The sequence below is a fragment of the Callorhinchus milii genome, unplaced genomic scaffold (genome assembly GCF_018977255.1).
Source record: "Callorhinchus milii isolate IMCB2004 unplaced genomic scaffold, IMCB_Cmil_1.0 Scaffold2, whole genome shotgun sequence".
NCBI lineage: Eukaryota > Metazoa > Chordata > Chondrichthyes > Chimaeriformes > Callorhinchidae > Callorhinchus > Callorhinchus milii.
This window is the reverse complement of record NW_024704743.1, coordinates 70,566,938-70,577,268: the sequence shown is the minus strand read 5'-3', so window position 1 is coordinate 70,577,268 and position 10,331 is coordinate 70,566,938. Positions and strand designations below refer to the sequence as shown.

The 10,331-nt window shown below is 38.6% G+C and overlaps 1 non-coding gene across 1 annotated transcript; it reads left to right on the top strand.

Moving 5' to 3' along the window:
* The first annotated feature begins 844 nt into the window (after window positions 1-844).
* trnaa-ugc lies at window positions 845-916 on the top strand. The gene has a single exon. It is a non-coding gene; the product is annotated as a tRNA-Ala (tRNA).
* Window positions 917-10,331: the final 9,415 nt, after the last annotated feature.

The following is a 10,331-nucleotide window of genomic DNA, read 5'->3' as shown; positions in this document are numbered from 1 at the left end:
ATGATGCATTAGCGACGTGTACACAGTACTAAAAAAACAGGGTGGCAAAGACCACTAAATGTAATATATATTATTTATACATTATCAGTCATCAGATCAAAGTTGCTTGAAAACAATTTTCCAGAAACTATCCAGGCAGTTTTAATTGCATTCAAGAAAATGCTTTGCGAAACGGAAAAATATCACAGAAAGAGTGAAGCTGTATCGATTAACTCTTTCAGGATTACATGATTAACTCTTTCAGGATGCCTGCAATAAAATACAGAATCATGAAAGGCTTATTGAACAAAAAGATGCCATTTAGCACATCATTCCTGTGCTAGTTCCCTCTACTGGACCTATCTACTCGAACCCCATTCTTTTGCTCTTTCCCAATATTCTTTAATATTATCTTCCTCGAGTGTTTATCCAATATATTTATAAATACTTGTGTAGACTCTGCTCCAGCAATGAGAGCCACTTGATAAACATTTTTTGACAACACTCCGTGTAAAAAAAATCTTCTAAACTCTTGCTTTTTTCTTCTTGTAATAATCCTCAATTTATGCCATCTTGTTACCGACTTGATGATCTGTGGGAATAATCTTTTTCTATTTACTCTTACAAAACCATTCATAACTTTGAATCTTCTGCGCTCCAAATAAAAAAAGTCTTTCATGTAATTATAACCCATCATTCATGGTATCATTCTAGTGAATCCTGCTATAGCAATTGCTCTTTTTTGATTTACTTAAAAATCTGGGTGAAAATAATGAAGTGTGTTTCTGTATAATTCTTCAATTCAACTTTATAACCCTGCATATTAAATGTCAGTGAATTTCCATTTGGAAAGCTCCCAATGTGGAGTCCTGTAGCTCAGTGGTTAGAGCACTCGCCTTGCAAGCGAGAGACCTGGGTTCGATTCCCAGCAGAATGAAACCTTGGACAAGTTTCCTTACTCCACACTCCTGATAATAATCCCTCAAGAAAAAAAAAGCAATAATAATTTGGTCATTCATTTTGTGGGACACTGCTGTGCGCAATTGACTGCCGCGTTTCGCCCACAAAAATATACAGTCAATTCACTTTACAGTCTATTCTGTGAAGCGCTTTGAGACGTCAAGAAGACATGAAAAGCACTATATCAAATGCAAGGATTATTATTATTGTTATTTACCTAGTGAGCTTGTTAATACTCAGATGAATAAATGCAGAAAATACATTTCAGTATTGATCTTTTTAGACAAGAATGACAGATGTATGTGAGGTAAGCTATCAGTAATGTATGCTGCAGTAATGGAGGAGTTTACAATTCTGAGCTACTCCGTGGCTAAAATAGTAAAATGTCCAATTATTCTTCTGATACTTTAAAGCTTGGGAGATTTCAAAATATTGGGACCATCTGGTAGTATCTATTATAATCAGGTCTAACAATGGCAACAACAACTTGCATTTATAAAGCGTCCTGCACATGGGATAGCATGTCGGAGCACTTACCAACGATATAGTTTGATGCCGAGCCTGGAAGAAAAGTGAGGTGACCGTAGGCATAGTCAAAGAGGAAAGGAAATGTCCTGTGGATAGCAGGCATATTGAATGAAATAACAGAAATGGTCAAAGTTGCTCAATACCTGATATTGACTTGCCTTATGTGTAACATAATATTGTAGCTCATTTACAATATATGTAAGGGTTGAAATTCCGGTGCACTGATCTTGAAGGAGTTAAAGGGATTTGAAGTTAAAAGAGTGGAAATTTGTATATGGGAATGTTAATGTTGATCGATCCTGGTGTGTGCAGCAGCAAAAGAAGAGGGGCCAGCCATGCAAAAGCCATTTGCCATGAGGCATCTCCATTATATTGGAGACGGGTGTCTCAGAGCTTCAAGCCCATTGTTCTGGGACTGCTCAGCTGGTAAGGCAGAAGTGATACAAGGAAATAACTAGGAAAGTCAATCCGGTCAGCTTTACCAAAATGAGATGGCTGTACATATATAAACCGTACAATTTGAAAAGGAGTGCAGTAGTACAGTCGATCTTTAATACCAGCATCGACTTATATGGTTTTGTTAACATGGGCAAAATGGAGTCCTGTAGCTCAGTGGTTAGAGCACTTGCCTTGCAAGCAGGACACCTGGGTTTAATTCCAGGCAGAGGGCGAAACCTTGGGTAAGTTTCCTTACTCCACACACCTAATAATAATCTCTCCAAAAAACAAAACAATAATAAATTGGTCATTTTCAATCCACGACTGTTTGTGGGACACTGCTGTGTGCGATGGGCTGCCACGTTTCGCCCACAAATATACAGTCAATTCACTTTACAGCATATTCTGTGAAGTGCTTTGAGATGTGAAAAGCGCTATATCAAATGCAAGGATTATTATTATTATTATAAAATGAATGGTCATTTCCTTGAGTAGGCATTCAATCCCAAGGATGGGATGCAGATCTTGCCACGTTTATGTCAGAAGAGTGTACATTGACTATATAGTCTTTCAGAGGAGGGTAATAATAATCCTTAAATTTGTGAGAAGCTTGCACGAAGAATCATGGCTGATGGTGATCACTTCAAGGAGAGGCAGCTCACGAGGAATCCCAGAGGAAGATATCGGCGTATCTCAGCCTGATGAAAGTAACAATTATTTATTCACTGATAGACACAAAACTCACGTGCATATGACATTAAAGTTTTGCCTCAAACTTTCTTATAGTGGCTATTACTAATGGTTATCTATATTAACAACGACAACAACTTGCATTTATATAATGCCCATCGCACAGGGTAGTGTCCCAAAGCAGAATTCAGAAGTCCATAAAGGCTCTACCTACCTCTTTCGTCACCATTGGCTTCCAAACAACCAGAACTACCTGTGAATCCAGCAGCATTAATGGGGGAGGGCTATTATTATTTATTTTAATAAAGAACCTCTTCCCCACCTCCCCTCATGCAATGGGCAGTGCTTCCCTCTTGTCAGACATTGTCAGTGAATACCTATAGGCCAGCTGTGCCTGTAAAGTGACTGCCTGAACCTTCAGGCTGCAGCAACCTTCCCTCTTCATGTATGATGAGGGTTGTATGGATAGAAATTGTCACATAGGGATTGCCAAGTAATGATGGCAATCCATCACCTCCTAAACCCTCAGGGTCAGCAAGCTTGTAACAAAAAAAATTTCTGTCGAATCGAGTTAATCCAAAATTGACACATCTTTATGTTTTTCAGTACCATTACAGGGTTACCTGCTCAAGGATCAGTGAAGTGCAGAGTGGTTGACCCTCTCCATGTCTCTCCCAGTCTTTGGAAGGAGCCTGTGGTGTAGAAATTGAGGGCCACTGACAGGACTGTCCGGACCTCACTTCAAGGCACCAAAAACAGCTTTATGAGCTCTGTAAACTACTTCAAGGTATTCTTTGACAGGCCCAGCCTATTCATTCCTGTTCTATTATTTCAAGAAGCTCTTTCTACTACGCAACCTTCCAGAGTGTGAGCACCTGTAGGGTTTTCCTCAAAACCAAATAGCTGAAAAAATGCTGTTACTGGGCCATGTGGAGTCATGTAGCTCAGTGGTCAAAGCACTCGTTCACAAGCAAGCGAACTAGGTTCAATTCCCAGATAGGGCAAAACGTTGGCCAATTTCCTTACTCCATACGCTTCTGTTTACCTAGCAGCAAGTAGGAACCCGGTTGTTAGTCGATTGGTGGAATGCTTTTCCTGGGGTATTAATCCCTTCAAATCAATAAATCAATAAATCAATAAATCAATAAATCAATAAATCAATAAATCAATAAATCAATAAATCAATAAATCAACAAATCAATAAATCAATCAATTAATCAATCAGTCAGTCAGTCAGTCAGTCAGTCAGTCAATCAATCAATCTTTATCGCTCAATCCATGACAGTTTGTGGAACACTGCTGCGCAAAATTAACTGCTGCATTTTGCCCACAAAATATACAGTCAATTCACTTTACAGTATATTCTGTGAAGCGCTTTGAGACATCTCGAACACATGATAAGGTAATATCAAATGCAAGAAGTATTATTATTATGTGCCCGCTCTCCCTGTCAGCCTCTGCAGTGGTAAGTGAGAGGTGATGCCTTGTTCATATCTAGCATCATGACACACGAAGCCACCTTCCAAATACTGTTGTGATATATCCTGCAAGATGGCTAAATTCAAGGAGCTAGTTACCTCTAAGTCTCTGAGATATATAGAAGTTCCCTATTGTAAATGCAAATCTCCCATATTACAAACACCTGACAAAGTCATGTAAACAGGTAGCTACCAAAGGCAAGTGGTACTAAATTGTTATTCGAATGTTTTTCCTTTCCCCGTTGGTGCTCCAGTGAAGTGTTTGGTATTATATGTCTATTCCTAATAACTGCATTTATACATTACTGGAGTGTGAGAGAAAACTGGGCAAAATGCACAGAATTTTTCATGACCTCTGAAACCCTGCCGACATCAAGTGAAATCAAGTGGGTGTACCTCGCTTGAACTCCAGTAATGCGTTACTGTATTACGCCAATAAAAAAAACCATAAATCTTGTATGTTAACAAAATTTTTACAAACGGTTTACAGGATATACAGAAAAGTGTAGTCACCGTGTATCTTGCAGACAAACGGGGCAGCCAATTTTGCACAGAGCAATGTCGCAAAACAGCTATGAAGTGAATAACCAATTTTATTTAGGGTATTGTTGGCCAAGAGACCAGGAGAAAATCCCTTTCGAATTATTTTGCTGATGGAGAAGTGCACGGAATTTCTAGCCAGTCATGTTTTACCACCGATGGTAAAGTACCAGTTGCGAAGCAACCACTGCTCCACATTACGCAGAGATGTTTATTCCACTATAATTGAATAGCACCAGCCGATGAATGCATCAATCAGCACAACTAATAAGAATAGAATCTAGAATAGAACAAACTTACTTAAATAGTTAGTATTGTCCTACTCATTTCGACCATAAACATATACTATTTACGTCGTATTGGAAGGGCTTAACACTTCCAATTTACTTACACTGATTTGCACACAGATTTTTCGTTTTTCTATAAATACTGCCTTGCCATTAGACATACCACTGTAGGGCTTCATTATCCTTTGGATTATGCCATGCCTGAAATAATCCCTTTTGATTTACATTATGTGGAACTAACAGTCATAATTTGAGTTTACACCAGTGCAATTTTGGGGGAGAAATTTCATCTCATGTTAAAATTGCTCTATTTATTAAGGCATAATTTTAAAAAATCAGCTACACAGTTAGTTAACATTTTTACCAAAGTCTGGTCATTCTAAAATGCAGCATAAATAGGGTAAATTGAGGTGGAATGTGTGGCAGCGTGATTTAGTTGGTAGCACTCTCACCTCTGAGTCAACAACAACACATTATATTTGTATAGAGCATTTCACGTTGGAAGGTTGGCCCAAGGCACTGAAAGGATTAAGGTCAGATTATTTGGGTTCAAACTTTACTTTAGGACTTTGAGCTCACTTCAATAAAATGCTGGAGAAATGCTGCACTGATGAGACCTCAAACTAAGATTCTGTTAGCCTATGCAGTTAAATGTTAAAGATCCCATGGTACTATTTGAAAAGAGAAAGGTGTTACTTCTAGTGCTCTGGGCAACAACACTTCAGATAAAACTGGTCATTTGTTTCATGGCTGTTTGTGGTACATTGCTGTGTTTCAGCGCCTTGGGACGTCCTCCCGACATTTTATATCCGTTTACTTCATTGATTTTTCATAATTTGCAGCATGGCATAAAAAACTATTTTAATAATAATTTTAATTACATTTTGTGGTCTAAACCTTACCTTACCTTAGTGCCACAATCAGAGACAGAAGGAAACTAATATGAGAACATGACATGAGACGTTTGCTGCCATTAGCAAAACTTGTGCTCTATTCTTATGCAATTTCATGTTAAAATACTTATTTTATAACACCTTATCACATTAAAAAGTCTGATTGAAAAGTCTAATTCTTGTAAAGTCTTACAAAAATTAGTGTCAATAATAATAATCCTTGCGTTTGATACCTTATCATGTCTTCAGACGTCTCACAGCACTTCACAGAATATACTGTAAAATGAATTAGTAATAATCTTTGCATTTGATATAGCGCTTTTCAACGTCTTCTAGACATCTCAAAGCACTTCACAGAATATGCTGTAAAGTGAATTGACTGTATATTTGTGGGTGAAAAATATTGCTGCTGCATTAATCAAGTGTAGTGACCAGTGGAGTAGCCATTTTGATCCAATAAGGTGACAACAGGGAATCAATTTAAGATAGCTACCAAATAGGAAGGTTAGGAGAATTGTTTTTCACACACAAAGTAGTTAGGACATGGAATGCCCTGCCAGGAGCAATGGTTGTGTCACAATCAATATCAGGTTTCAAAAGAGAAAGAAAAGGAGTTCACTACATGGTACAGGAAAGGAGCAGGTAAAATGGGACTGAAAGGATTTCTCTTAAAAAAGCCAGCCAGACACAATGGGCCAAATGACCTTCTTCTCTGCTGTAAATTTCTATAGTCCTTCGTGCCACAAACAACTACGAAGTGAATCATCACTTAATCTGCAGTATTGTTGGCCAGAACACTTGGAGAAACTCACTTCTCTTTTCAAATAGTGTTTTGGGATCTTTGACATCTATAACAACTCACCTGGAGAACAAGTAGACATATGGAATGCTTGTGTTTGCTTATGTTTGTGAGCAGTATGCATCAGACTCCAGTGGCAGTTAAAACATTTAGTTCCTCCAGACTGCACATCAAACAACCCAATGGAGCTCTGACTGGCAATATCCCAGTATCACACAGAAGAACATTTCCAGAGACAACAGATGAACATGTGCAGCCAGCTGGTACAATAGCACTCTCAATGGTTTTAATTTATCACCATTCCCTGTGACCTGCTGTCTTTGAATTCTGGATCAATGTATTGAGGTTCTAAGTCTTGACCTTGTATCAAACGTGTCACTTGCTCTCCTCTAAAGTGATGTATGCTTACAAGATGAATTTGGCTGAAGAAGTTCCTTTAGCCCATTGGATCTGACTGTACCATTAGTGTATCAAGCTACTTATTCAATAAGTTCAGTATCCAGGCTTTAATTGCCCTCTGTGTAAAGAACTGGTAGTTTATCCCAATTTATCGTACTGTATAACACTGAATTTATGCACTCTTATTCTGTTACCTTAGCATATGTTTGTTCACCTGGTTCAATTGGTAGCACTCTCCTCTTTGCATCAGAAGGTTGTGGATTCAAGCCCAAGTCAGGATTTGGAACTCATTTAGTCCAAACAACCACTCTAATGCAATGATGGGGGACTTGCTGCATTGTTGGAGGTGTGGTCCTTCAGATGACACACTAAACCAAGGCCCCATCTGCCTGGATAGATGAATGTTAAAGATACCATGGAACTATTGAAAAGAGAAGGGAGTTCCTGCCGGTGTCCCGGCCAACAATCCCCCAGATAAAATGAGATTAATGGTTGTTTGTGGGAACACTAGTTATTCCTCACGGGTTATCCACTTTACATCAATATTTCCTCTGCACTGTCTCTAGAGCCTGGAGGTTTCTGAAATCATGGTGATCAGAACTCTATACCGTTCTGAGAAAGCTAATATGGATCCTGCCACAACCATCATGGGGTGTGATCTGAACACAGCATCATTGTATAGTTTTAACAATTTGAATACAACTGATTTGACAATGTAGCCCAGCATCATGTTCACTTTGTTAATTGCACACAGTGCACATAGGTCATGTTGTTTCCCATTGTCAGTTGTGGATGTCATCTCCTCAGAAAGGCCTACGAGGAGGTCAGATCAGACCTACCTAACTGTAGATGTTGTTATACATTTTTAAAACATTATACTTGTTTTTGTGTGGGTGTTCTTTCTTTTGCATCTTGGATTATTGATTCCATTAGGTTTCCATTTTCATTTCTGTGTTAATGGGTTTCCAGCTACCAGATATGGCCTCTTGAATATGAAAAAGACATTTGACTGTTTTCATCTGTCAGAACCTCCCCAGTGTTCATTGAATCCCTCAAATTAATTGCTGATACTTCACAAATCTTCTTCCTTGTCTTTCTAAGTACCCTGATATAGTTCATCTGTCACTGGGAATTTATTGACTTAAAGCCCCTTGAGCCTATCTAAAACCTCTACCTCATTAATGTCAAAATCCCAGAGCTCACACAACAGTATCTTTTAGATGTTGGATGACATATTGTTACTTTCCTCTCTGGTTTTAAAAAAAAGCCTCAAAGATATATTCATTAAATATATTTAATAACTTCTGCTTTTTTTTAAAAGGAGGGCAGATAGTTACTTGAGAAATAAGGATGTTAAGGGCTATGAAAAAAAAGGAAATGGAATTAAAAGATTTTCCATGATCTTATAAAATGTCAGAAGCTCCAAAATGTTGCTGCCCACATCTTCACCTGGAACAAACTCTACATCACTCCTATCCTTACCAGCCTCCATTGCCACCCTGTCTCCCAAACGATCGATTTCAAAGTATTCAGCCTCACCTATAAATCCTTTCATCCTTGCACTTCCCTTTCTCTATGACCTTATCCTACCCTAGTCGTCTTTTCTGTTTGCCCCCTCCATTCAGGACTCCTGCGCGCACCCTATCTGCAACACCGTCAGTGGCCTTTGGCTACTATGTCCCTACCTCTGGAGCTCCCTCCCTCTACTCTTCTATCTTCTCCCTCTTTGTCTTTAAATTCCACCTCAAAATCTACTCCTTTAACTCTGCCTTTGGTGTTCCTTTCCTGGAGGGGTCTTCTACTCAACGTGTCTCTTGGACTGTTGTCTCCAGAGAGCTGTTCTCTTAGAGTGTTCAGCATCTTTCCCCTCCATCTCCTCGGGAGCTTTAATTAGAGACTACAGTGTTTGGGGTAATTGATGAACCATCTAAGAAAATATAATATGAATTAAAAACTTGACAGATTATTATCTGTGAATATATTTTTGAAGAACTATTTTCTAATTTGTCAGTGTCAAAAAGGTCAGTGAACATTACATTAGGGGAAGAAAAAGTAGACAACCTGAGGTTAGCTCTAGCCTCTACCTCCCCCCCCTCCCCTCCCACCCCATCTAATGGTCAAACAAGCAAACATAGCATTACATGGGATTTCGCTGTTCGCAAATTGGCTGCCACTTTTGCTAACAAAACATAGAGTCACTCCATTTCACATTATAGCCTGTGTCCTGTGTAGTGTTTTGGCACTTCCTCCTGATGTGACAAGTGCTACGCCAAATGCAAGGATTATAAGGATTATTATTGTTACCTGTGAAACCGATCACCTTTACTGACCAGTTGATTCTCAATCATAAATATGCTTGATTCCAGCAGCTGAGAAACTATCATGTTCTATACAGTATTAAATCAACAAATAAATAACTATATAACCAGTTCCAGCATTATATCTTCTTTCTTTAATGTCTTTAATCAAAAAAGCACTAACAATTTTTATTTGCCTTTTGATTCATATATCCATTCATCTGTGGAGTAACTGTCTTCTAATTCTGCATTCACAGCCCAAGGCTTCTTTTCATCCATATTGTCCATGCCCCTCAGAATGGAGTTTCTCCCAGGGTCCTGGCCAACAACCCCCCAAATAAAATTGTTTATTCATTTCATGTCTGTTTGATGGACATTGCTGTGCAAATTGGCTGCCACGTTCGTCCCAAATTATCTAGTGGTTACACTTTACATTGTATCCTGTGAAGAATTTTGAGACATCCTCCTGACATGAAAGGCGTTGTATCAACTTTAAGGAATATTATTATTATTTTAACAATGTCATTGATGTCTCCTGTCAGGTGCCTTTCACACCAATGAACAACAGTTTAGTTCTGGGACTCTCTTTGTTACATGACATGTGGTTAATCTTACGACTCTTCTCTGCAATGTGTCAATGTCCTTGTTAAAGAATGATGCTCACAGTAGCACACAATGGGGTCTGAAATGGTGAGATCTGGAAAGGATTTTTAAAAAGCAAATCCTGCAGGAATCTAACTGTATCCAGACCGACTCACTGGAATTCCACTCAGCAATCCAATTTCAACTTCTGTGAAGTTGGATTTATTCAAAAAGGCTCCCGATGGCTAGTAGGAAATTCACAGCTGTCAGTGTGAGACACATCTAGTTACCTGTCGGATTCACTAATAATAAATCAATTTTTAGTACATTATCCCCACAATTATTCCAATTGAACCTCCACCCAAAATTTAATGACTTATTTTATTAATAATTTAATGTTGTTCAGATGCAGTTAGCAATCAGTAACCTTGTTGCCCAGCTGCTTTACATTGACAGGATAC